The sequence below is a fragment of the Pelodiscus sinensis genome, chromosome 2, assembly GCF_049634645.1.
Source record: "Pelodiscus sinensis isolate JC-2024 chromosome 2, ASM4963464v1, whole genome shotgun sequence".
Taxonomy (NCBI): Eukaryota; Metazoa; Chordata; order Testudines; family Trionychidae; genus Pelodiscus; species Pelodiscus sinensis.
The window spans coordinates 119,535,228-119,563,013 of NC_134712.1; the positions used below are offsets into that span (position 1 = coordinate 119,535,228).

The following is a 27,786-nucleotide window of genomic DNA, read 5'->3' on the forward strand; positions in this document are numbered from 1 at the left end:
ATCCTTTAAATCAGCTTCAGTACTTAATGACTGGAAGATAGCTAATGTGATGCCAATGTTTTAAAAGGGCTCTAAAGCTGATCCTGGAAATTAAAGACCGATAAGTCTAATGTCAGTACTGGGCAAATTAGCTGAAACTATGGTGAAGAAGTTGTCAGACACATAGATTAACAAAGGATTAACATAATTTGTTGGGGAAAAGTCGACATGGTTTTTGCAAAGGGAAATCATGCTTTACAAATGTACTAGGGGGGCAACAAACATGTGGACAAGGGGAATACAGCATATATACCATATAGTATACTTAGATTTCCAAAAAGCCTTCGACTAGGTCCCTCAACAAAGGCTCTTAAGTAAAGTAAATTGTCATGGGATAAGAGGGAAGTTCCTCTCATGGATGGATGACTGGTTAAAAAACAGGGAATAAATGGTAAGTTTTCAGTGTGGAGAGATAACTAGTGGGGTTCCCCAAGGGTTCGTATTGGGACCAAACCTATTCAACCTATTAATAAATGATCTGGAGAAAGGGTAAACAGTGAGGTGCAAAATTTGCAGATGATACCAAACTGCTCAAGATAGTTAAGACCAAAGCAGATTGTGAAGAGCTTCAAAACAATCTCACCAGACTATGCGATTAGGCATCAAAATGGCAAATGTAATTTAATGTTGATAAATGTAAAGTACAGGCAGTCCCCGGGTTACGTACAAGATAGGGACTGTAGGTTTGTTCTTAAGTTGAATTTGTATGTAAGTCGGAACTGGCTCCAGATTCAGCTGCTGTCACTGAAACTGAGCAGGGGCTGACTAAAGGAAGCCGGAGGCAGAGTTGCTCTGCCCCCAGCTTCCTGGAATCAGCCTGATCAGTTTCAACAGCTGCTGAATCTGGAGACTGGGACAGAACAGCTGGGGCGCTGCCTGGTAGGTTCCCACAGGACCAACCCGGCAGCACCCCAGCTGCTCTACCCGAGGCATCCCACAAAAAAAGCCAAAAAAAGCCTGGTCTGCTGGGGGGCGGGGGGGAGCGCACTAGCTGCGGCCCCTCCCCCTCCAGCAGACCAGGGAGACCCGAGCAAAGCCACACTGGTGGAGGGACCCCGCTGCCCGTGTGGCTTTGCTCCTTTGCCCCCGAGCAAAGCCACACAGGCGGCGGGATGCTGCCTGTGTGGCTTTGCTCCTGTCTCCCTGGTCTGCTGGGGGGGTCCAGCAAAGCCGCTGGACCCCCCCAGCAGACCAGGGACACCCGAGCAAAGCTGCCCAGGCAGCGGCTTTGCTCGGGTGTCCCTGGTCTGCTGGGGGGGGTCCAGCGGCTTTGCTGGACCCTCCCAGAAGACTAGGGAGACCGGGAGAAGCTTTTCTCGCCCCAGAGGACAAGGGTGGTGACCCGCCGCCCGTGAGCTCCGGGGCGAGAAAAGCCCCGTTCGTAAGTGCGGATCCGACATAAGTCGGATCCGCGTAAGTCGGGGACTGCCTGTAATTCACGTTGGAAAAAATAACCCCAACTATACATACAAAATGATGGTGACCAATTTAGCTATAACCACTCAATACAGCTCTTGGGGTCATTGTGGATATTTCTCTGAAAACATCCACTCAGTGTACAGTGGAATTAAAAGAAGCAAACAGATGTTAGGAATCATTGAAAAAGGGATAAAACATAAGACAGAGAATATCTTATTACCTCTATATAAATTCATGGTATACCCACATCTTGAATACTGTGAACAGATGTGGTCACCTCATCTCAAAAAAGAGATATTGGCATTTGAAAAAGGTTCAGAAAAGGGCAACAAAAATGATTAGGGGTTTGGAATGGGTCCAATATGAAGAAAAATAAAAAAGACTGGGATTTTTCAGCCTAGAAAAGAGGAAACTAAGGGGGGATATGATAGAGGTCTATAAAATCATAACTGGTGTGTAAAAAGTGAATAAGGAAAAGTTATTTACTTGTTCCCATAATGTAAGAATGAGAGGGTCACCAAATAAACTTAGTATGTAGCAGGTTTAAAACTAACAAAAGGAAGTTTTTCTGCACTCAGCACACAGTCAACCTGTAGAACTCCTTGCCAGAGGATGTTGTGAAGACCAGGACTTTAACAGGGTTCAAAAAAGAACTAGATAAATTCATGGAGGTTAGGTCCATCAATGGCTATTAGCCAGGATGAGTAGGAATGGTGCCCCTAGCCTCTGTTTGTCAGAGGGTGGAAATGGATGACAGGAGAGGGATCACTTGACTATTTGTTTCTGTTCACTGTCTCTGAGGCATCTCACATTGGCCACTGTTGGAAGACAAGGATACTGGACTAGATGGATCTTTGGTCTGACCCAATATGGCCGTTCTTATGTTCTTATATTCCAGGGTACCAAAGAGATTGTTTCTTTTTAAAGTCTGTTTGCACTCACCTGAGTCTTCAGCCCCGCTTTTTGGCACTTAAAATTCAGTTTAACAAGCCTTGTCACCATCTCACTAATGAAGGGACCTATAATCAGTAGACACATACTAGTTAGTTATAGGAATTTTGGTGGGCTGCTTCCCACCTGGCACTTTTATCTTCACCCCTTACTATAAAGTTAATGTGTTCAATCCTCTCTGGTCATCTTAAGCGAATGCAGCCAGTTGATCTCCTGTGGGTGAGCATAGCAACATTCTGCTCTCTTCTCCTTTGGTCCCAGCCAGGAACTGAACAGCTAAGATCCACACAGCTCCTTTTTTACCTCAGTCTGCTTGGCTCTGATTGGCTGCTTCTGTGCAGCCTCTGTAGTCTAGCCTAGAGAGCTCGCCTTTGGTACTCCTTTCATGAGGAGAGCTGTAGAAGGGCCATGAGGCCTCCAGCAGGGGAAGGCCAAGAGTCTAAAACACCCTGTCACAAACATTTAAAGTACAAATTTGAGTATTTGGTTTTGAATCTGACAATGTCCCATGATGCAGTCATTCTGAAATCCATTTCCAGTGTTTTTCCAGCTCTGTTACAACTAACATATTCCAGTTATGGGAAGAACAAGTGTTGCTGCGTTCACAATCTTCTCACTGTAGATCACATATGCTGATTTTATCCTAATCTATTGAAAATTTGTCTACAACATGTCCAAGATAACCATATCCTCTTTGCTCCACTCTTGCCATCTTTACCAAGGGCTATATGGTGGTACCAAGGCACTATTTGCCCTAAGGATTCTCTGTGGTAGATAGCTGAGATGGCTTTACAGCCCCTTCACATTGCCAAAGTGGGGCAAAGGAGTCTTGAACAACAAAAATGTTGACCCTCTGATGTATTCTAAACAATAACATTCTCAGATTTATTCTTATTAATGCTTCCTTGTGTTGTGAAATAAATGTGAAAAAGATCATAATTATGATATAATGGATAAGCCAAACATTCACCCACTACCAAGAATAATAATTATCAAGGGACTCAAACTGCAAGAGGATAGCTTTGTATTAAGTAACACACTACTGTGTATATTGCATTATCCTTTTGTAATGATTTCCTTCTATGTTAATATTCAAAACCCCCCAGGCAGTCTACAACTGACAGCTAGATACTAAATGTTACTTGGCTTGAGACACATTTTCTGGTGACCACCACCATCCTACTTTGAATTTATATGTTGTTTAAGACTGAACATAGTTAAGCATTTGTTTGCAAAGACTGAAACAGCATTCAAATAATCACAGACGATAAATCACACCAGCAAGAATGAATTCTACTATGCTTGCAAACGGCATTTGGATGCAAGAGTCAAAAAAATACCATCACTGTACAGAACATGTAGGGTTTCCCTCGTTCCCCCTACTGTCACTCTTAGGGTGCTGACACTGTAATTAGCAGAAAAGGGGAGAGGGGAAGCAGCAATAAAAGGAAGACAGAGAAATTTGGCCAGAGCTTTAATACACCATTTTGTTCTAAAGCTGGCACCAGCCTCTGAAGGTAGCTGAATAGCCATGCTCTTCCAAGATTGATGGCTACTCTGTGTGCTCCACTGCTCAGAGTAATGGCGAGTAGTTTGGCACAACTCCAGCTGAAAGCAGCAATGAGGTGCGAATGCTCCTTAAAGCCCTTTTCTTTGCTCTTAACAAGCAAGGCTAGAACTGTGTGTAACCCCTCTCTTGCTGAAGGATTCTCAGTTAGTTTGGAGACGCAACCAAATGAACAGTAAGGGGCATGGAGCAGGGATGAGAGGTCATCCTTAAAATCAGAGAGGAAGCAACTGCCACATGTACAACAAATGTTGGCTTTGAAAGATGACCCAGTTGTTGAGTTAAAAATAATAATTTAATGACAATGGTATTTTTACAAGATTACTTGTCCCAATAGAAATTCACATACATCAGCCCTTGAACTGGCATTGGCATCAGAAACACAACATTGGTCAGATCAGGCATCATTTTTTTAAAGTGGCAAGAGCAGTTGAGCTATAATAATCACTGAACAATTACCATAAAATAAATTGCATGGTTGCCTTAGCTGAGATGTTGTTAGTTTTGTGGAGCTTGTTGCAAGTATGTGATGTTAAAGGCATTACTGTTGAAGGGCCCCAGTGTAACAGAGGTGTTTGGATTTTCTGTGGAAAAAATGAAACAGCTATAATTTCTCCCCATTCTTCAGGACCACAATAGCTTAACACTCTTTGCCACATCTTTCAGTGCTTCAACGCTACTGAGATAAAATGACTATTTATTCATACGGGTAATATAACAAAGAGTTATGGCCATAATCCTTTAAGCATCTTTATAGGCATGCTTAATAAACATGCCACATGTAATTTTGTCTCACTGAAGCCAAAGGGTCTGTTCATATGCTTCAAGACAAGCTTCTATATAAGTGTTTGCAGAACTGGGGCAAATGCTACAAATTCAAAATCACAGTTACCTGAGTAAGGACCGAGATGTCAGGATATGTGAAAGCTGAGGAAGACTGAACCTTTATTGTAATACAATACTCATAACTAAGAATGTCCTGACCCATATCCTTCCATGAACCTTTGGCCTTCTTCAAAATTAAGCAGTGCCTATAAGCAAAGAATAGATCCCTCTTATGGTTGAATGTTTCTTCTAGCCTATGCTTTATGCTAATGAAGTGGCTTGCACCTTTGAGACTTTGAGTTGACCTTACTATAGTAAGTACATAGTAACAGAGCAAAATCTATGTAAAACACTGAGGCTAACATCCTGCCAGAAGCTGTGTGTGTGATCCATGTGCCCGTGTCAAGCCTCACTATAGTGGAGCTCCATATGGGCACAGAGGCACATGAAGCTTATTGAAAAATCAAGCCCTCAGTTATTATCATAGTAGTTTTAGCTAGCATTGGATGCTATTCCAAATGCAGGAAATGATATTTAAATGTTTTGAGTTCAGTAGTTCATTCAGAGTTAGGGAAAGGCTACAGAGACCATTTGCTAACATGAGCATTGCGGATTTCAATGATCAGTTTCATGGGCCTGATGCTGCAAGATTGCATAGTGCCTCCTGGAAGGTGTGGTGCATCCTCTAAACCCCCACAAAATTGACCTGAGAAGGTGTGGCTTAGACCTTAGATGGTGTGGGATGAACTCCACATCTCATGCTATCAGGCTTGGTGAACAGCAGTGCAGAGCATTACTGTTATTACATTAGGATAAGAAGTTCTCCTGCTGCTACTGTTCCTTACTGTAAAAAAATATAAAGGAGGATTATACATTTCTGCAACATCAGGGCAGGAGTTGCTAGCACTGTATGCTCAGTAATTTGCAAACTGCATGGGAGGTTAAAACACTTTAAAAGACCCCAGAGAGGTGAGTTTCTTGGAAAACATATGACACACAAGAAAGAGACAAAGGCCTGAATCTATAGTGGGACTTAAGCATTGTAAGGGTTACTTTTAGATGCCTACCTGCTCAATGAAATCCACAAACTCTGGGTTACATGTCCAAACTCCCCATGCAATGCTTGGGTGGGAGGGAGGCAAGAAGCACATAAGAATTGGATCCACAAAAGCTAATATGCTAGATAAGGAGCTAACAGAAAATGTTGCGAAGAGAGGCACATCTCAACCCCTGCTCTCAGTGAAGTAGGCATGGAAGCAGACTTCCATGGACTGGAGTGAGATGCTGATCTCTGTTTGCAATCCACAGCTGGGAACCCTTTCCTGGAGACTGATACCCAAACCATTACTGGCAAGAAAGGTGGCAAGGCACAACCGACCTCCATCCGAAACAGTGGAGGAGAGGACTGCTTCCTCCAGCAACTAAGTAATTTACCAAGGATGTGAGAATATGCAGCCTAGTTCTCCTTCTGCCTGAAGTGGTAATGGTGCCATTTCTCATATGAGTGTCCTAATCACTGGGCTCTGGGATAGTCTGATGCGAGTCTCTCTCAATCATAGAATCATAGAACCATAGAGCTGGAAGAGACCTTAGAAGGTCATCAGGTCCAGCCCCCTGCTCTAGGCAGGACCAATCCCAACTAAATCAACCCGGCCAGGGCCTTGTCAAGCCGAGACTTAAACACCATCTCTCCTGTAGAAGCTGTTCCTCTGTGATGCAATAATGTAACAGGCATGGGGAGACAGAGAACTTGAGAATGAATCTATAGTCCAGTGGAGACAACATTCACCTGAGGCCAAATCCATTCTCATCATCAGGCAGAGGGAGAAGATTGAACAGGGGTGTTGTATCCAGGGTAAGTAACCTAAACACTGGCCTGAATATTAAGGGAATCCTCCTTCCTTCCCCCCCACCTCCCACCCCTTCACTGTGTGTGAAGTTAGGTGTTTTCAAAGCATGCCTATAGGATCAGGCCCCAGAGGCAAGGTAAGTGAGAGAAAACCTACCTGGCACTTGTTTTGAAGACTGCACTGGGGCTTAGGCATAAGACTGACACTCAGGGAGTTATTGTGCAGATACAGAAATGTAGGCACTTAGGGAATATTTATGGAGAAACTTTAGGCACTGAAGGACTTTTGGTACCTCCAGAGATAGGCAGCAACTCAATAGCAATTTTTGAGGATCTCTTTGGTATCTAAATTTGGGACATGGACATCAAAAATGGAAGCTAGGCATTTAAGTCCTTTTGTGTCTCTGGTCCAACCTCTTGTGTCTGGTCCAAACTCCTGAAATCTTTGCCAGTACTTCCCTCAATGCAATAGGTGCTGTACAAACATAAATGACAACCCAATCCCCCTCCACCTCAGAGGACGGCCAACCCTCCAGCATTGTCTTGAAGTCTCCAGGAATTAAAGATTAATCTTTAAATATTGTCATGTGTTGAAACCTCCAGGAATATGTCCAACCCAGATTGCGAACTCTACCCCCAATGAGCTCACAATCGAAAGTAATTTCGTGTGTGTTATTTACGTGGTGAGATTAGACAAGGCAGTGAGAATCCTGGAAGCTTATGTGTCTTGTTACTTTATTTTATGTGCAATACCTGTCTAAAGTATTTTTTTTAATTTAAAACCGAAGGACATGCCCTCCGTTAGAGCAAAACGATATTTCACTCTTCAGTGCAGTGGTGTTTCTAACATGTTTTTAGAAATTAGTCCCATCTAGAAAAATATCAGTCTGATCTGGCCCACAGAGTTACAATGGCAGCATGAGAGGCAGCTTGGTCTAGTGGACTGAACACCTAGAAGCTCCCAAGGTCTAATTCTGGTTGACACTGTGTGGATACTGTGTGACCTTGGGCAAGTTCCTTAAAAAGACATGTCAGGTCAACTTAGGTCCCAAATTTAGGTTTGTAAAAATACAGCTTACAAAGCCTTAGACATGTCACCTTTTGTGGGCTTTTTGAATTCCAATGCAAAGAGTTCTCTCATTGCGCTAGTGACTAAGAATTTTAAAGCAAAACTGATTATATGTAAAAGTGTGAAGCTGGAAAACAGTGTGGGCTTGATCCTGAGTGTGTCTGAGTAGCTACAAGTACCAAGTGCTAAGTACTCATTACAATTCAAGCAATGCTAAGTTTTAATTAACTATATGCTATGAAACAATTACAGCTCAAGAATTAGACTTTGTCCTCCGCAGAGTGCTTTCTCCCTTGCTAAGCTGAATAAGTCTAAAACTTCCTCATCAAATATACTGTTGAATCCTAGAACATAATGCGACAAAGTTTTAGAATTTGAGCTGTTTTGAGCATGTGAGCTGATTTACACTTTATTCTACAAACCGCTAACTTTAATATTTACCTGTGTTTCACAATTTCTCTATTTAGTGCAGTAGTTCCTTGCCTCCCCAGGCAGCCCTAAGAGCTGCCCTTTGAATTACTGGATCCTGGGCCAACTGCCTCCTTTGCCCTCCCTTCCCCTCTCCTCCATTGGCAGACCTGCCTAAAGTTACTAAGTTGAGAGTTATGAAATCCCCTCATTTGTCTGGCTGTTACTAGTACTTCAGTGTATCAGTCCAAATACTTTAGGCAATCAGGCAACTTAAGATAACAGGTTGTGTAGAGTAGAATTCAGAGTGCCATGGTAGATGGCCTTTTCTCCCAATGAAAAGGATTTACTGATTATTAACTGTCATTGCAGTGCTGTTTTGGGGGCTGTTTTCCTATCATGTCACTCAATAGTCACATACAGTGTGTCTACACTGCACCCTTACCTTGAAATAAACTACACAATTTGCACTATGCAAATTGCATAGCTTATATTGAGGTATACAGGGCCAAATTTTGAAATAAAGTGCTATTCCGAAACATCCCTTAACCCTTATGGAATGAGGTTTACAGGGATGTCGGAATAACAAGACCATTATATTTCAAAATAACAGACATGCTCAAAAGACGTGGAATAGCTATTCTGGGATACTTCCAGTATCCTGAAATAGAGCTGAAGTATAGATGTAGCCCTAGAGTTCAGAGGAACTGCCTGCACTGGGAGAAGGACTGAATCTGCTGTTTGCTCAATGGAAGTGCCAAGAATAGCTGCAAGAAACCAAAGGTGGCATCTCAATAAATTTAGCTGATACAGGAGGAGCAAACTTCTAGCCCAAGAGTGGGAATTGCAACAGTAATTATTACCTTTTCCATATCTCATACAGTTATTGTGGGAGCTACAGGGTGGGAGCTAAGGTTCTGTCATAGATTAGAAACTGTCAGAGGCAGAAGACAAAAAGAGAAAGAAAAAAATGGTCAATTTTCAGCATTGCTCAAAAGGTTGCTGGCAGGTGCCCTAAGGTTCCATACATCACTAGGTGGTATTAAGAATATCTGTGAATGATCTGAAAATGAATTTTGAAATGGCTAAACAGACAGAGGGTACACAATTATTTAGGACAGTTAACACTAGAGAGAATGGAGAGGTACTCCAGAGGGACAGAACATAGCTGGGCAAGTGGACAGCATGATAACAGATGAAATACAAAGTAACATAATATAAAGCATCATTTAATCAACTCATACATATTGCTGGGCTCTAAAACTAACCATTCTGGAATAGCTCAATAAAAACCTCTTGTCAGTGAACACTGATGATCAAATATAAAAATAAAATATTAATATATGTAAGGAATAAGATTGGAATAAAGACAAAGGAATATCATATACTAAGGGTCCACTTCACCCTGAATAGAGTGCACAATTCTGGTTAACCATTGTGAAAAAATATTACAAAAACAGAGAAAATCCAAAAATAGGCAGTAAAGTCCTTAAAAGACTTCTTTGTGAGGTGAGTATAAAAGTTTGAGATAGTTAAGCAGTAAGTTGAATATGAGGATGTCAAGAAAACCTGAAGCTAGCTGTGCCAGATGACTCATGCTCACAGGACTCAGACTTTCATGCCAGGAGGTACTATCATGATACTGTAGTGTGACCATCTGCACATTGGAGTAGAAACGTTAAGAAGTAGGTATTTCATTAATCGTATTGTCGATAGCATTTTTATCGACTACACAATTAGTCGATAAAGGAAGGCGCTCTGTCCTAGCTTGTGCTAGGTCTGGGAGCTACCCCTGCTATGGCTCTGCAGTTTAAATGTAGTGAGAGCTGTGCAGGCAGGCAGGCAGCCCGGCTCCTACTACATTTATAGTACAGAGCTGCAGTAAGGGTAGAGCCCGGACCTGGCATGAGCAAGGACTGAGCAAGCGGAGGGAAATGCAAGTAGTCAACTCGACTACTTGATTACATCCCAACATTGGAGGCTACAGAATCTCACCCATCCATTCCTGTTACAGACCCATAACTTCTGGCTGAGCCACTGAAGTCCTCAAATCATGAATAAACACTTCAAGTTACAGAGTAGTTCAAGCCTCCAGGTGACGTGCACCCTATGTGCAGAGAAAGGTGAAAAATCTCCAGGACTAATCTGACACGTCAAAAATTCCATCCCATCCCCAAATATAGCAATCAGGGAGACCATGAGCCTTTGGGCAAGCTACATTAGGCAGACACCTGGGAAAGAATTCTCTGCAGTAATTCAGAGTCCTCTCCATCTAATGCCCCTCAACTGGAGATATTTGTTGCTAACAGTTGCAGATCAGCACATGCCTTTGTAGGCGGTTTCATCAGCTACCCCCTCCACAAATGTATCTCCCTCAGTCTTGAAGGCAGTTAGGTTTTTTTTGCTTCCACTACTCGCCTTGGAAGGCTGTTTCCGAACTTCAGCTGTCGCATGGTTAGAAGCCATCATATAATTTCAAGCCTAACCTTATTGATGGCCAGTTTATATTCTTTGTTTTTTGTGCGTCCACATTGATGCTTAAGGTCTCTCCCTCACTGATATTTATCTTTCTTATATCTATATATAGAACACTCATATCTTCCCTCAGTCTTCTTTTCATAAGGCTAAGTAAGCCAAGCTTGTTCAATCTTTTTTCATGAAGTAGCTCTTCTCTGCACCTGCTCCAGTGTGAATTCATCTTCCTTAAGCTTGGGAGGCTAGAACTGCATCCAATCATTCTGGATGAAGTCTCACCAGTGCTCAGTATTAATACTGCCAACTCTCCACTGGAAATATCTTGTCTGATGCATCCTAGGACTACATTGACCTTTATCACAGCCACATCACATTGCTACCTCATAGCCTGTGATCAACCAATACATACAGGTCTTTCTCTGCCTCTCTCTCTTCCAACCAGTACATCCTTTATTTACGACAAAAATTGTTGCTTGAGATGCAGGCTTCAGATAGTTTCTGCAACTCTGAGTTATATTAATCCCAAACCATCTCCTCTTTCAAATCTTGAGTTTTAATCCAATCCATTTCCCCGACTAATTACCTTATTTTTAAAAAAACGTTTGCCCTAATAGCAGGCCTAGTTTTTTTTCATCCTGCCATTTACTTTAAAATGAATTAGCTGTATCACTGTAGTGTGAATTTCTAGGCTCAGGCACAACCCAGGCTCCAAGACCCACTGGAGTAAAAACGTGCCAGAGCTCAGACTCCAGCATGACCCCAGAAGTCTACACAGTAATGAAACAACCTCACAGCCTGAGCCCTATGTGCCCAAGATGCCTGGCGTAGGCCAGTTGTGGGTTTTTCTTTGCTATGTAGCTATGCTCTAAGGGGAACATAGTAGAGCATGGAAGTTACATCAGGTAAACTCTCTCTCATAAAAGAATGTGGTGTCCAGTAGCACTGAATGACAACAGAAAATTTTGAAATGTAACACACTTTAAAATGATCAAGGAAAACACCCTCCTCTTCCCCACCCAAAAGAATGTGTAGTCAGCCTGTGAAACTCATTGCCACAAAGTGGCACTGAGGCCAGGAGTTAGTAAGATTGTTTTTTAAAAAATTTAGACATTTAGGGCTCTCACACACCAGGAAGTTAGTATAGAAAAAGCTAGTTTACTAGCTACTCTGCACTAACTCCCTTTATGGCTCCTCTTCCTAACTGTACCTTTGTGCACTTCAGCTTAGTATGCTCTATTAAGCAAAATGCATAAAGACATTCATAGTGCTCACAAAGAATGTCCACATGGGGAGTTACTACAGAATAGGTAGTGAGTGTTAGCTACTGTGCACTAGATACTCAAGGCTTTTTCCCTATGCAAACAATCCTATGTGTGGAAAATGAGAAAATGCACCATTACAATAGACAAGATAACAAATATAAGGAGGTATAAACACTTAGATGTCAGGACATAATCTAACCACTAACTGTAAAGAAATACAGTCAACTTCCGATAATCCGGCACCTTTAGGACCCAGGGGGTGCCGGATTATCAGATATGCCGGACTATCAGAAGGGGGGGCTATGAGGGGTCTGGGGTGGGGTGGGGTGGGGTGGGGGGTTGCTACCCCAGACCCCCTCATAGCCCTCCCTTCTGATAGTCCGGCTCTGCCCCAGGAGTCCCCATTTCAGCCGCTGCTGGTCAGTTTCAGCAGCGGCTGAATCGGTGGCGCCTGCAGCAGAGCAGCTGGGGTGCTGCTGGGTTGGTCCGGTAGCGCCGACCCTTGGCACCGCGAGACCAACCCGTCAGCACCCCAGCTGCTCTTGGGGATGCCTGGGGCAGAGCAGCTGTGGTGCTGACAGGTTGGTCCCGCAGCGCCGCTCCTCGGTGCTACTGGACCAACCCAGCAGCACCCCAGCTGCTCTGCCCCAGGTGTCCCCAAGTCAGCCGCTGCTGATACTGATCAGCAGCTGACTCCAGAAAGCCAGAGGCAGAGCTGTTCTGCCCCGGGCTTCCTGGAGTCAGCCCTAGTCAGTATCAGCAGCGGCTGAATTGGGACGCCTGGGACAGAGCAGCTGGGGCGCTGCTGGGTTGGTCTGGTAGCGCCAAACCTCGGCACTGTGGGGACCAACCCAGCAGCACCCCAGCTGCTCTGTCCCAGGTGTACCCAAGTCAGCTGCTGCTGAAACTGCCCAGCGGCTGATTCCAGGAAGCTGGGGCAGACCAGCCCTGTCTCGGGCTTCCTGGAGTCAGCCGCTGGTCAATTTCAGCAGTGGCTGAATCCGGGACAGCTGGGGTGCTACTGGGTTGGTCCCGCAGTCCCGAGGGGCAGCACTACTGGACCTACCCGGCAGCACTCCAGCTGTTCTGCCCCCTGCTTCCCGGATTCAGCACTGGTCAGTTTTAGCAGCGGCTGAATCGGGGAAGCTGGGGGCAGAGCAGCTCCAATGGTCCGGCTCCCCGGAGCACTTCCGGGTTCCTGATGATGCTGGACTATCAGGAGTGCCGGACCGTCAGATGCCGGACCATCGGAGTTTTACTGTAGAAGGAAAATTCCCCATGGCTAAGTTACTCCCTACTTGTCTGCTGCTGAGTTTCTTATTTTGTCCTCTGAAATATATGGCACTGGCCTCTGTCAGACATGGGATACTGAAGCAGGTGGACATTACTTTGATATGGAACATTAGTTCCTACTTCTGGGACAGGGAGAGCTGTTACCAGAGAAGCAACAGAACTGGGATGAGATTGAGACAGACATTCTTAATTTCACTAAATAACCAGTAGCCTCTCCATTTAGCAGATTATCATACCCATCATGCAGCCATCATTGTTATTAAAGTATTATTGAGCTTGATACTTTGAATTGATTTCTTGAGAGAGATGTTCTGATTAGGCTTGTATGGATTTAAGTAGAGCAAAGTAGATGTATGAGAGGTGTTAAGCATGCTAAAAATTGAGTCAAAGATTATTGTGTGGGGGTGGCACTAAGTCTATATGATTCAGCACAACTGCCTGTGTATGAAAGAGACTAGACCACCTAGATCATGTACCCTATGCAAGAGCTGCACACTGCCTGAGGCCCTTCAAACTAACCACTAACTGTAGCCATTAGCTTGCTTTTGTATCTTTTCCCCTTCCTACATTATATTGGAGATTGGATTGAAAGTCAGCACCAAACTAGTAGCCTATGGTTGGGAGAGAAGTCTGCACAGATATACCAAACAGTGACCAACAAATAATAATAAATGATAAATAACAACAATTATAATAAAATAATAATAATAAAGAGAAACATTTAGATATGAAGGCAGTATCTAGAACAGAGTGAATTTACTGCACACAAGTTATTCTAATTTAGCCTTTTAATTTAGACTGTCAATTGGCCATAGAAAGTCGACAATTTCTGTGGACATATTGGTTATTCAACTGTTGCTCCATGGGTACTTGGTGGGAAGACATTTTGGCTGATAGATTGTTTATGAACAATTTATTATGCTAATGTATCTGAATGTTCTATTTTCACTAACTAGTGTCAGCAATCAACCATCTGAATCAACTAACTGCTCTTCTGCTCCCTGATCAGAGAGCCTAAGGCTATAGCTACACTTGGAACAAAGGATGTGGTTCCCAGTTTCCACAAAGATGCTTGTGATGCCTTTCATTGAGCTAGCACGCTAAATAGAGCAGAACACCTGCAGAACCATGGGCAGCAGTAGCAGTGGTACAGGTTAGCTAACCCAAGTATATACCCATGTGGCCTGGCATGATTGTACTAAGGAGAGCTAACTCTTGCTACCACAACTACACTGCTGTTTTTAGCATACTAGCTTAGTAAAAGCTCATTTGAGCATGCCTACATGAGCTGGGAATCATGCCCCTATCTCCAAAAGTGTAGATATACCCTACATTTTACAGCTAAGATGTGTTCTTGCAAGAAAATGCCTTTGATTCCCTCAAAGTGTGGCTTGAGGAGAGAAGAAAGAGAGTATATCACATTCCAGGGTGCAATCTAGGTCAGAGAGAGGCTGTGTTACCATCTGCCTTGCAACATGGGTTGCCACACAATTCTTTGCTACTGCAGCTCCAAACAGTCTCCTCACAGACAGCATGGTGTTCACACCATGAGTGTTTTTGTCTAGCCACAGCAATTGTCCAGCAATTCTGATTTTAGCAACTTGTTAGGCAAACACCAGTCACAATCTGGCTCCCAGCAACCTTAATTATTATATGCACAGTGGTCCCAGCAAACTCTCACTTCCAGATTTTCCCACAGGAACTTGTGATCTACATGATCCTGCCTTTCATAGACAGTCCAGATATACTAAGTTCATTATCCCTCTAAGGGGATCAAGATACAACAGACTGCTACCTTAAATTGAGTTACCTCAACAATTCACAACACTAGATTAGTTTTAATTGAAGATTAAGACAAGTTTATTTGACTACATAAGAGAGGTGTTTAGTGAGCACAAGTACTAAGGCATTAATGTGAGAAATAGTTACAAGATAAAATGGTTCCTAGTACTAAATAAATTAAACTTGATTCAAGGTGAAATTCTTGCCACGAGTTTTCAGTAGCTTTGCTGACCAAGTTTCAAGTCAAGGTCTGGCTTTCAAGGTCCAGTGACTGATTCTTCTATACTCGTAGGTGAACAGAGCGGTGGTCAGGGAGAGAATTTGGGTGTTTCTGCCATTCACTTCTATAGCTCAGGAATAGCATTTTCTTGAGCATGACCTCTAGTTAAAGTCAAGGAGACATTGAGTGTGGTGGAGGAAAGAGGCTTCATGCTATTTGTCTTCTTCCAATCTATGCTGAAGCTAAGATGTTTTTGACTTTTTTTCTTCCCCCTCTCACTCTGAGGGCTCTGTTTATTGTTTATAGGCAAACTGAGGTAAACACACATCCCTTTGTTTAAGACAGCTCTGCTTGAACAAATTTATTCCCACCAGTGGGGGTGGGGAGTAACAGGGACAACTGCTCTGGGGCCCGGCAATTCAAAGGAGCCCTGGTTCCAGCTGCCGCTAATGGGGCAGTGGTGGCAACCAGAGCCTTTGGCCTTTTAAGTAACCACTGGAGCCTCATGCAGCACACTCCACGAGGTTCTGAGGGCTGGCTGGGGGAGCATAGCATGGTCAGAGTGGTGCTAAGGGCTGACTGCCCCAGCCCTGGCCCTTTGGGAGCACGGAGCCAGACCTCCCCACCTTGCCCACGGGCCTGGCAGTTCTGTCATCCCCTCCCGACTAGATCTATCTAATTGGTGCTACAAGAGTGTGAACATGTATCTTTATCTTCATACTGGCGGGATATCATGACTTTACACAATGATTCTACATATATTTCACCATTGTTGACTAGTGAGTCATTAGTTTTCAATTGATTCCTCACAAGATACACTTTGTATAAAGATTACCCATGCATGTAGGGGTGCATTTAGTCATAGATATACCACGAAAGCAAGAAATAAACAACCCGAAGGCTATTTAAGATATTAATTTCTCCAGTCTCCTTTACCCAACAATATTATAGTTAGATAAGCAATTGAATCCCTGATTCAAAATTACTCGTTTTTCTTCTGCTGGAAGACAAAACCATGATCTAGATTTCCCATTCAGTTCTTTCTTGTCATATTACAACAGTGACTTTCAAAGTTGTACAAATGAAAGCAATCTTGCCCCATTTCAAATCTGCCATGTGTTGTCCCAGATTTTGCCAGTGGAAAAGTCACAAGGAAATTAACTTTTGTCAATATGCCCTACTTCCCAAGACATATTGGAATTGTTTAGTTCAATAGCTAAACTCAGATCCTAATTTCCTCATATTTCAGAGTTTTTTGGATTATAATTGTTTAGCTCTGGATCTGAACTTCAAAGTTCAGGGTGTTTGCTTACGGAGATTTACTTTGAGCCCATCCCTAATTTCTGTAATTTATACGCAATATCTTATTACCATTCTCTCTCATGTGGAGCACATGATGGCATGGTGAGGTCTCAAGTCTGTGTTGACTTGATTTAGGAATGGCCATGTTACACATATTGGCCTAAGTTTGCTCAATTGCCATCAAAGGCAAACTCTGGGGCTACGTCTACACTGGCCCCTCTTCCGGAAGGGGCATGTAAATTTCACTAGTCGTCGTAGGGAAATCCGCGGGGGATTTAAATATCCCCCGCGGCATTTAAATAAAAATGTCCGCCGCTTTTTTCCGGCTTTTAAAAAAGCCGGAAAAGAGCATCTCGACTGGCCCCGATCCTCCGGAAAAAGTGCCCTTTTCCGGAGGCTCTTATTCTTACTTCAAATAAGAATAAGAGCCTCCGGAAAAGGGCACTTTTTCCGGAGGATCGGGGCCAGTCTAGACGCTCTTTTCCGGCTTTTTTAAAAGCCGGAAAAAAGCGGCGGACATTTTTATTTAAATGCCGCGGGGGATATTTAAATCCCCCGCGGATTTCCCTACGACGACTAGTGAAATTTACATGCCCCTTCCGGAAGAGGGGCCAGTGTAGACGTAGCCCCAGTGAAGTCAATGAGAATATGATGAGCTCTATTTATTTTAGGATACATATATAAGTGTCCTAGTAGACATTTGAAAGTACTATGCTGCATATATGTGCACTAATGTTAAGCTAGTATTACCATCCATTCAAAAATTAACTATTATTGCATCACTATAGTTTCTTGATAAACAGAACCAGGCTGCTGTAATGGGCCAAGTAGACTTTAATAATCCCTTGTGTAAGATCCAGCATGACTTTTAAGGTTTATTTTGTATAAAGTATTTTTTTATGAATCAATATAACAGACTAGCCAGAGCCTTTTGAATATATCTATGTTTATTTAGAACATTGGTAATTTCATATTATCTACTTATTGAGTTATTTTTAATTTCCAGCAGCTTTGTGGTTTCACATTCCCTCTACATCATTGCAAATAGCACAGTAAAAGCACCAAGCACCAGGAAACATTGTCAGCCAGGGTAATTTTTAGTTTCGTAACTAACTGCAGGGTTCTTTTTATTTTTCAGATATAAAGTTAATGGACATAGTATTTCCATGGAGGCTTTTATGAACAGTTGGTTTGGGGACTGCTAGAGATATAATTTGTAGCATATCATCATATATATAGTAGCCCAATGTCTGTGACTCTAATGCTGAAACGCTGGCTGTTCCCTCTAGGGGGGACTGTTGCCTCCTGCCGTGCTACCTGGGGACCGCGGGGCCCAAATGGTCACTTGCACTGCTTGCTCCTGCGTGGCGGCCCGGCTGAGCGGCACAGAAGTCAGTCGAGCATCATGGCAGGAGGCGAAGGGGGGCGGGGCGTTGACATTCATGGCCACGGGGCGGAGCCTAAAGCCACTGCATGTCACCACCCTGTCCCCCTTTGCCTCCTGCCGTGGCACTCGGCTGACTTCTGTGCCACTCAGCTGGACTGCTGCGGGGGAGCCCAAACAGCCACTTGCTCCGCTTGCTCCCCCGCAGCAGCTGTTTGGGCTCCGTGCTCCCAGGAGGAGGAGAAGAGAAAGAGAGAGTGTGAGGCAGGAGGACGAGGAGAAGAGAAAATGAGAGGCAGGATGTGGAGGAGAAGAGAAAGAGAGATGAAGAGAGAGGCAGGAAATGGAGGAGAGCTGAGAAAGAGGGAGGGGAAGTCAGTAGGAGGAGGGGAGAGAGACAGGGTATGTCTACACTACCCCACTAGTTCGAACTAGTGGGGTAATGAGGGCATACCGCACTTGCAAATGAAGCCCGGGATTTGAATTTCCCGGGCTTCATTTGCATAAGCGGGGAGCCGCCATTTTTAAATCCCCGCTGGTTCGAACCCCGTGTAGCGCGGCTACACGGGGCTCGAACTAGGTAGTTCGGACTAGGATTCCTATTCCGAACTACTGGTACACCTCGTTCCACGTTCCCTTCAGTCTCTTTCTCCACTCAATAGGAGAGTGGCACCTCCAGGGCTTTTCCTCCTGGAGACAGTGTCCTGAACAGCTCCTTACTCTGAGCTGTCCCTGGTTCTGCCAGACAGCCCTCTTGACCTTCTCCCTTCAAGTATGGGCTGCAACTCTGCCTCTGGTCCTGCAGCTTCTTTTTTAGGAAGAAGCCCCTGATTGGACAGTTACTCTAGGGCCTCTCTAGTCTCCTGGATGACTTATCTATGGCCTTATGGCTTAGCCCTATTATACTAGTGCATTGCCTGCCATTATCACCCAGCTCCTTCTAAGCAAGCACATTTATTCTTAAAGTAAAAGCATTATAGAAACAATATATTTAAATAATAACAGTTCCTATACACATGCTAAAAGCTTACCAGAAGTCAGCCATCAGTCTTATGGGCCCACAGTAAGCCCTTGTACTCCTTAGACAAGAGTTGGGTCTCCTTCCTTGGACAGGGGGTCCTATCCTGTTTGCTAACTCAAAAGAAGGCTCTGAGTCAAACTATTTATTCTAAGTCCTGCAGAATGCAGTTTGAAATAACATACGTAAGACTCTCCAAGTGGTGGTACCTCTCTGGGGGTATGTCTACACAGCAAAGTTATTTCAAAATAACAGCCGTTATTTCGAAATAACTTTCCTAGCATCTACACAAGCCAACTGCTATTTCGAAATTAATTCAAAATAGTGGAGGGCTTATTTCGAAATTGGTAAATCTCATTCCATGAGGAATAGCGTCAATTCATCATCGATTTAATTATTGGCATAGAAAGTACGTACACTTATTAAGTTTGCAGATGATACCAACCTGGGAGGGGTTGTGACTGCTCTGGAGGATAGGGTCGTAATTCAAAACAATCTGGACAAATTGGAGAAATGGTCTGAGGTAAACAGGATGAAGTTTAATAAAGACAAATGCAAAGTGCTCCACTTAGGAAGGAATAATCAGTTTCACACATACAGAATGGGAAGGGACCGTCTAGGAAGGAGTATGGCAGAAAGGGATCTCGGGGTTATAGTGGACCACAAGCTGAATGAGTCAGCCGTGGATGCTGTTGCAAAAAAAAAAAAAAAAAAAAAAAAAAAAACATGATTCTGGGATGCATTAACAGGTGTGTTGTGAGGAAGACACAAGAAGTCATTCTTCCACTCTACTCTGCACTGGTTAGGCCTCAGTTGGAGTATTGTGCCCAGTTCTGGGCACTACATTTCAAGAAAGATGTGGAGAAATTGAAGAGAGTCCAGAGAAGAGCAGCAAGAATGATTAAAGGTCTAGAGAACATGACCTATGAAGGAAGGCTGAAAGAATTGGGTTTGTTCAGTTTAGAAAAGAGAAGATTGAGGGGGGACATGATAGCTGTTTTCAGGTATCTAAAAGGGTGTCATAAGGAGGAGGGAGAAAACTTGTTCATTTTGGACTCTGAGAACAGCACAAGCAGCAATGGGCTTAAACTGCAGCAAGGGAGGTTTAGGTTGGACATTAGGAAAAAGTTCCTAACTGTCAGGGTAGTCAAACACTGGAATAAATTTCCCAGGGAGGCTGTGGAATCTCCATCTCTGAGATATTTAAGAGTAGGTTAGATAAATGTCTATCAGGGATGGTCCAGACAGTATTTGGTCCTGCCATGAGGGCAGGGGACTGGACTCGATGACCTCTCGAGGTCCCTTCCAGTCCTAGTATTCTATGATTCAATTTCAAAATTTCTATTTTGAAATAAGTGCTGTGTAGATTCTTATTTCGAAATAGGGGGCCTTCAGCCCTTCCCAGGGTGCCCTGCTGGCTGCTCTGGCCACATGGTAACTTCTGACCTGATGCCCTGCCAGAACCAATTCCGGCTGGCCCTAAATATGATTCAGCATGCACTGTGTGTGTAGATGCATTATTTCAAAATTAGATATTTTGAAATAATGCTGTAGGGTAGACATACCCTAGGAGTGTTACCGTTTGAATGAATTTGCCTAACCTCTATAGCCATGCACAGATACGAATGTCCTACCCATGGATGCAGATATCCATGGATAGAAATTGATATCTTCTGAGCCATAGTACTCTACTCTCAGGAGTCACTGCACTGTGCAAGCAGCTATGAGGCTGCTCTGCTATCATCCCCTGCCACTTCTGTTTCCTGTTTGGGGTTATACAGCCCTGCTGAGGGTGATACAGTCACATGGCCAGGAGGAGCTGCTGGCATGGAGCACTGGCTCCTGAGAGTGGTGGCACTGTGCTCCCCTCCTTTGACTGCAGCATGTCCTGGGACTAGAACCCCGTGGACCAGCAGATAATGATTTCTATCTGTAGACATCCACATCCGTGTGTAGAGATTTGTATCCATACAGGTTTCTACTAATGACTCCCCATGGAACTTAGTTTCTGGAGGGGCTGGATTATTGTTCAATTACATACAACCCGTGACCCATAAATGTACACAAACTTAATGAAGTAAGAGCTCCCCAAAACATTGTAGGCTATTGCCATATCTGTCACACTTGGCACCACTGCACATAGTGGAAGCTCTTGGCTTGCCTTACTGCTAGAGTGACTGAATTAAGCTTGTACATTTGGACACTGGTCATCTCCCACCCTAACTTTTCCTAACTCAATAAGTTTGCCAGCTTTATTTTATATTAAATTGCATTTGTTTTTGTGATCACATGCATGTGCACAATCACTACATAGTCTACAAACATGTAGAATCAATAGTAGAGGATTAATGAATGTCCATTACACTGTTAAAGTCATCTATAAAAATGCACCTGACAAAGTTTCATTATCAAGGAAAGTTCTGCAAGAACTAAAGCATAGTTTTATTGCCTTTATTGTTTAACAAGGCAACATGAGTTAGAATGCAGTTGATGTTTCCTTTCTATTTTGGGGTGTAAAATCCTTTTATTAGGAAAAGAAATTAAGTGCATAAATGCTTAACTGATAATTTAACACAATGTGATACTTTTCCCTTGGGTCTTTTATCTGGGTATAACATCCTGGCCATTTGAAATCAGATCAATACAAGCTGTCAGTCCAGATTCAAATTCTTTCTAACAATAATTAAAAATGCTCAGTTTGTTTGGCTTTTGGTTTTTTTGGTTGAGTTCTAAATAGTCCATTTGGACTTAGTTTTAGATGTTTTCTTTCCCTTAAGCTCTTCTCCAAAAATGGTGTAGATTTAACAACAACATTTTAATATATGCAGTTTGCCTGCTGTTCATACAGCCACTTAAATGTAAGCTGCAAAAGTTTTGTAAGATACAAACTTACTAAACAGTTACAAAATATTAACACCCGGGATCCTCATCTGGTATAAATTGGCATGTATGAAGTATGTTGATTTATACCAACTAAGGACCTGCACTGTGTGTGTATGCTTCAAATGGAAAAATAAATACATTTTAAAACAAAATAATTGAAAGTCAATTCATCCTTTATTTGCCCACCATTTTTCTTTGGTGTAGGATTCAATGTGGGGAGGGGGAGAAGTGAAAGATTGGAATGGGGCTGGAATATATAAGGACTCGGGAGGGAGGAACCTGAAAGGGGCAGAGCATTTCGAGTTCTGTGAGTCTCAGGCATTTTTCAAATCCCATAGGTGGTAATAAGTATATTCTGCTCTTTAGAGGCTAAGAACTGAAAGACAGTGAAGGATCTGGGATGTAGACACACATCTTTGTTGGGTTTGTAGAAAGGTAGTTGCAGTGGATGGAAGAAGAAAGAGTTACAGAGGCTTTTGTTTGCATGGCAGAATTTGGTGAAAGAAGGAAGGTGTGAACAGGAAACAAGGAATGAATATGCCTTGAGGTTTTGCCTTAGGGCCACATTTCTCAAACTGTGGGTCACTGTATCACAACGTTTGAGAACCCCTGCTTTAGGGGATGTAAAGATTGGAAGTCAAAGACATGCAGAAGTCAATTTTTTTTCAAGGAATCTTTTCCCCATTACAAGTCATCAACTGGGAAATGAAATGCTGGTGTCAACAGCTGTGGACTGTGTCTCCATCGCAATCACTTGCCTGTTGCAGCTAAAAAATATATACAATCAAATAGCAGCTGCAAAAATCAACACATATTACAATATGCACAGTGTATTTGTGGAAAGGAAACAATTGCTGTAAAATACATGTTAGGAGATCCCTATAGCTACCCAAATAGCAGAGTATGCATACCAAACAAGAATAAAAGAAGAGTATTTTGCAATGGAATCCGTTATTATGGAAGTGATAAAAGGAGTAACATGGTTTAATCACCAAACTGACCTTTCACAACGACAATAGGAACTATCTTTTCCCACAAACCAGCTTCCCTAATTAAAAAAATGAAAAGAAAAAAAGAGCTGCAATAGACTCTCTCCACACTTCCCCCTGCCATTTATGTTTGCTACGAGGAAGTTTGCAGAAAGTTATAGTGTTCATTAAGAAATGTGCCTTTCAAACATCTACAAATTCTAGCCCCAAGTGTGCTGACTGCATGCTTGTCTGTTTTAATGTTGTAGAAGAACAAATTTTCTAAGAAAATGCAAACAACTTTAACAGCAGGTGGCTGAAGCATAGCCTTCAGAGAGCTGTTAAGAACCATTTTTGTCTGTGACATAAAACATGGTTGCGAGCTATGTTATTTGCACTTATTGATTCAGTGAAAGAAGTTACCTTATGTTTAATTCAAACTGTAGTCCTGCCATGGACAGTCATAGAACAATCAAGTTTTACAAATCCATTTGTTCAAATGATTCTTTTGTTGGCTGTTCACTGGATTTTCTAAACTGTGTTTATATTTTCTCTTCACAATGAGTCTTATTGAAGGGGGCAGGAAATGAAGAAGATGCGAGAAATATCAGTCTCCATGGGAAAGGACTGCATATGGTACCATGCATAATATTGGATCAATAGCAGATCAAGCAGCCTACATAGAAGAAAACTCAAATGATAATGACATCCTTTCTTAGCAGCTACCAACTCGCTTATTACGTATCTCTTGACATAAATGTAATCAATGCTTCTGTGATACGGTTGTGCTGAACTATCTGACCACCATGCAGGAAACCAGAAAACTAGTTTACTTCTTTGCTCATGCTAGCAAAGGCATCTGTAATTCCACTCCACCTTACCTTCATAAAAAAATGTAGAACCAGCACTTAACTAGTGAAAGTTCAAGCCAGATATCAAGGAGACTTAAACCATAGTTCATCGCCAAATTAAGGCGGCACTTTTATCAAAATGTTCATTTCAAGATTACTACTTACAGTTCTACATAAGCGTTGCTGGATCTTTAATATCCTCTGGGGTAGACAAAATATATATTAATTACACGCTTCATCCAAAAGGAGAGTAACTCTAACTGTGCAATATTACATGTCAGTGTCACCACTGGGTATGAGGAAGTTAGGTCGGAGACAAGCATGCTCCCAAGTGAGCCAAAAGGACAAAACAATGAGATTTTGTTTAAGGTCACAATGTCTTGCAAAGAGTAGGTGAGAAGATTGACTTGAAGCAGTGATAAACATTTTGAAGCTTACACATTCCACTTTATTGTATGTGCAGTTATTATTACCACATTATTACTGATACATTGCAAAGCAAAAATTAGGAGCCTTTGGGGTCTGACCTCATTTTGTTTTACTAAGACCTTTTCTAGCATACACTGTTAATACAGCAGGACTCTGATACCTTGTAAAACATGAATCATACACTTCATTGGATACAGTACACAATGCTGAAATCCTGCATTTGATTCTCAGCAAACGTTCTAGGTTTTACTTAAAACACAACGAAAGGTCCTGCAGCACCTTAGGGTTTGTCTACACTACAGCATTATTTTGAAATATCGTATTTCAAAAAAGTTAATTCAAAATAAGGTATTTCGAAATAATGCGTCTACACACAAAATGCATTTCAAAATAGCGTTTTGCTATTTTGAAATAGCACGTCCACATTGTGGGGACGCTGAATCGCACTTAAGGTCGGCCGGAAGCAGGTGCGGCAGGCCATCAGGTCAGGAGTTACTGTGCTTAATAGGACCTCCCCAGGCAGCCGGTTCTCAGGTTTTCCTGCTTGCTTGCCTACCTTGATGAGGGACAGCAAAGCATTTTGTATCTGCTTAGTCTGGCTGCCCTCACTTGGGACACCACAGCACTCTGCAACAAGGAGCCAAAGCTGCCCCTGGGCACTCTGGTGCTTCTCATAGACGTGTTGCTGTGAGCCTGGTTGCACTTTCTGCAGGCTGCCATCTGGTAGGTCCATCAGGGGGCTGTCAGCATCCAGGAGGCCCTGCAGGAGAGCTTCCACCCTGAGGAGCACTAAAAGCCTCCCTGGTTGCCCCACTGGGGGCTTGTGCCTCATTCCTCCCTCATGTCCTTCCTCTTACCCCTCCCTAGCCCCCCTTCCTGATGTCAAATATTTTCATGAACACAAACTCTCTTTATTTAACAAAACTGGATGGGGGGGGGGGTGAAATTCTGGTGAGACTGGGGAAAGGAGGCAGGAGAGGGGAGAAGAGAGGGTGGGAGAGGGAAACCTGGGAGGAGGGATCTGGAAGGGGAAAGCAAAGGGAAGAAGGGGGAGGGGAAGCTCAGGGTCTCGCCGGACCAACTTGACTGTCATGCAAACCTGCTCCTGGGTTCGCATTGGGCCTTTGGTGGCCAGGCTGGCAGCTATCCTGCCATAGACAGCCACGTTCCTCCATCTAGTGCGGAGATCATGGACTTTGGGGGCATCCCCCCCAAACCTGAATAAGGTCCATGATCTCCACCCTGGACTAGGAAGGTGCCTGCCTTCTCCGGATCCTGGCAGGCTCCTGGGAGCTGGCAGACTGCTTCTGGGGAGCAATGGAGGGCTGTCTGCCGGTGGTTTGCTGGCTCATGTTTTGGGGCCACTGGGTCAGGTGCAGTGACTGCTGGCTCTGGGCTGGCAGACTTGGAGTTGGCACAGGCACTGTGGCCAGAGTCAACCCTTTTAAGGGCTCCGGAGGGGTGGGGGGAGAGGGTAGAAGGGAGAAGAGAGAGGAGTGTTCTTGGTTGAGGCTGGAGTAGCCACCAGGGCACCCTGGGAAGGTTGGAGGCCCCCTGTTTTGATATAAGTGGCTACACAGCGCTTATTTCGAAATAGCTATTTTGAATTTGGCATTATTCCTCATAGAATGAGGTTTACCAAATTTGAAATAAGCGCTCCTATATTTCAAATTAATTTCGAAATAGCGGTTTGGCTGTGTAGACGCTAGGAAAGTTATTTTGAAATAACAGCTGGTATTTCGAAATAACTTTGCTGTGTAGACATACCCTTTTAGAGACTAAACAAAACACATAGATGGTATCATGAGTTTTTGTGGGCACAACCCACTTCTTCAGATGAATGGAATTATTACAGGCCCAGTTTCTCTAGGTTTTGTTTTTGGACAGAGCATTGTGGAACATTTAAAACTTCTTCTGTAACTGGAAGGATGAAACAGCAGAATATCAAGAAACAAGGTGTGTGAAATGGAGCATAAAGTGTAGCTCTTAGAAATTTCATACAAATACAGTTGAACCTCTCTCTACCGGGACTCCCTGGTCCAACCATGGATTTTGCTAGACCAGAGAGACCTGGTGGAGGGCCTGAGGCAGGAGCCCTGCAGGGGCTGGGAATGAAGCCAGGCTGGCTGCAGGGAGGCCAATGGCTGGGAGCTCTGTTGTGGGAGTCTAACTGAGCTAGTAGCAGGGTGGCTGGAATGCCAGTGGGCTCCCACGGGGCAGTGGGCTGCTGCGGTGGGGCCAGGAGCCCCAGCAGCAGGACTGCAGGCTGCTACAGCAGAGCAGGGAGGGTTGGGAGCTGCCCTGGTAGGGCTGGCAGGGTTGGGAACAGCGGTTGAGCAGCAGTCTGCTAGGGGGGAGTGGAGCGGGAGTACCGGTGGCAGGACTGTGGGTAGATGGGGCTGATGCCGCTGCGGCAGGGCTGGCGGGGCTGGAAGCACCAGCAGCAGGGCAGAGGTTTACTGTGGCAAAGCTGGAAGCCCCATGGCGGCACCGTGGGCTGCTGTGGCAAGGCAGCAGGGCTGGTGATAGATGGAGAGCCGGCTGGTGGGGCTGGTGGCAGGGGGTCCATAAAGGACATCCCTTGGTATGTAAAAACATCACCTTTGGGTTCACTGCCAGACCGGGAAGGTCCAACCTTTCCTTGAAATTTCAAAATATAGCCAGTGATAAAATGATTAGCCATATAATCAACTCTGGAAGATGAAGTGGATAACAGTGAATGACATTGATTTCATTATGTTGTTTTAACAATTCTTCTAGATATCCCTTAAAAAGTCTGTTTTCCTCCTGATCATTAGCGATCGTCTACCAGAACACCAACAGCCTGGTTCATATATCTTACTACATTTGCAAATGTTGGAATGCTGTGCACTTAAAACTCCCATCAACTTTACATAGGAAATTCAGCATGCATATGAACTTATTGCTGGCAAGTATATAGACTCAAAACGTTGAGAAAAAGACAAAAGGTATGTCTTGACTCCAGGTTATTTTTTTTAAAAAAAGTAGTGATTTTTCGAAAAAACTTCACCTGTGTCTAGACTTCAGCTGCATTCTTTTGAAAGTAAATTGAAAGAACGCAGCGATTTTTTTGATTGAGGTAAACCTAATTTTACGAGGAATAACGCCTTTTTTCAAAAGTACTCTTTTGAAAAAAGCACTATTAAATGCAAACTGCTTTTTCAAGAGAGAATGTCTAGACTCTCTTTTGAAAAAGCGGCTCGCTTTTTCGAAAAATCTGCTTGTAGTCTAAACTCTCTCTTTTAAGAGGCTTGTAGTATAGATGTAGCCAAAGGCTCAAGAGGTAAAACTTACAATTCAAAAGCCTTTTAAGTAATTTATGAGCCTAAATCCCATTTTCAGAACGGTACAGACGTAAGAGCCTAAATTCACTTTAACAATGGGAGTTTTCACCTTTCATATGTTTATTCTATATCTAATATATTATAGACAGTGGTGAAAGTAACTTAAAATTTCTTACAGGTACTGTCTTATTGCAACCTGGGCCCCTGCCAGTTCTCTACATAGCTCCCTGCTGGCTTTGGCACAGCTCATCCAGCTCTTGCTGAAGCTACACACCAGGGCACACCCGCTTACTTTCACCTCTGATTATAGGTCTGATTTCCAAACACTTTTCACCTTAATAGTTATATATACTACTGATAGACTTCAGGAAACTCCAGCACCAGGGGGAAAGAATGGAAATATTCAGGTCACATCAGCAATCCTAACTGATCAAAAGCCGTATACACTAAAGTTAATCTTCAGACCTACCTAAAATATAGCTTTCTT

At 43.4% G+C, this 27,786-nt stretch overlaps 1 long non-coding RNA gene across 2 annotated transcripts in view; it reads right to left on the bottom strand.

The window, feature by feature from the left end:
- LOC142826769 (uncharacterized) overlaps nucleotides 1–27,786 on the bottom strand; it is a 169,329-nt gene that overhangs the window by 121,094 nt on the left and 20,449 nt on the right. For both annotated transcript variants that reach the window (XR_012901004.1, XR_012901003.1), the window contains one exon: nucleotides 4,436–4,560. This is a non-coding gene — a long non-coding RNA (uncharacterized LOC142826769). The remainder of the gene's footprint in view (nucleotides 1–4,435; nucleotides 4,561–27,786) is intronic.